We start from the raw sequence: 1197 nt of genomic DNA, 5'->3' as shown, positions 1-1197 counted from the left end.
ATAAGCCTATACTTGCATAAACCACAAGTGAAGATAAACAATCTTTGGACAACACCCACCAGTGGGACTCGAACCCAGAAAGCACAACTACCTTCCAGTAGCTGGCATAACTAGTATGCTTTAACCCACTACGCCATCAGACCTTACAAAAGAAGTAGATAGTTCGAGATATATATATCTCAAACATCTCTACCTCCCGAAGGCACCAGATGAGTGAGGGGTCAGTCTGCAATTTTCGTCAAGCCACTGTCAATGTGAGAGAACTCGTGTCCAGCTTATAAGCCTATACTTGCATAAACCACAAGTGAAGATAAACAATCTTTGGACAACACCCACCAGTGGGACTCGAACCCAGAAAGCACAACTACCTTCCAGTAGCTGGCATAACTAGTATGCTTTAACCCACTACGCCATCAGACCTTACAAAAGAAGTAGATAGTTCGAGATATATATATCTCAAACATCTCTACCTCCCGAAGGCACCAGATGAGTGAGGGGTCAGTCTGCAATTTTCGTCAAGCCACTGTCAATGTGAGAGAACTCGTGTCCAGCTTATAAGCCTATACTTGCATAAACCACAAGTGAAGATAAACAATCTTTGGACAACACCCACCAGTGGGACTCGAACCCAGAAAGCACAACTACCTTCCAGTAGCTGGCATAACTAGTATGCTTTAACCCACTACGCCATCAGACCTTACAAAAGAAGTAGATAGTTCGAGATATATATATCTCAAACATCTCTACCTCCCGAAGGCACCAGATGAGTGAGGGGTCAGTCTGCAATTTTCGTCAAGCCACTGTCAATGTGAGAGAACTCGTGTCCAGCTTATAAGCCTATACTTGCATAAACCACAAGTGAAGATAAACAATCTTTGGACAACACCCACCAGTGGGACTCGAACCCAGAAAGCACAACTACCTTCCAGTAGCTGGCATAACTAGTATGCTTTAACCCACTACGCCATCAGACCTTACAAAAGAAGTAGATAGTTCGAGATATATATATCTCAAACATCTCTACCTCCCGAAGGCACCAGATGAGTAGTTGTGCTTTCTGGGTTCGAGTCCCACTGGTGGGTGTTGTCCAAAGATTGTTTATCTTCACTTGTGGTTTATGCAAGTATAGGCTTATAAGCTGGACACGAGTTCTCTCACATTGACAGTGGCTTGACGAAAATTGCAGACTGACCCCTC

Source organism: Procambarus clarkii, chromosome 66 (genome assembly GCF_040958095.1).
Source record: "Procambarus clarkii isolate CNS0578487 chromosome 66, FALCON_Pclarkii_2.0, whole genome shotgun sequence".
NCBI lineage: Eukaryota > Metazoa > Arthropoda > Malacostraca > Decapoda > Cambaridae > Procambarus > Procambarus clarkii.
The sequence above is the reverse complement of the archived record's forward strand: the minus strand, read 5'-3'. Positions refer to the sequence as shown.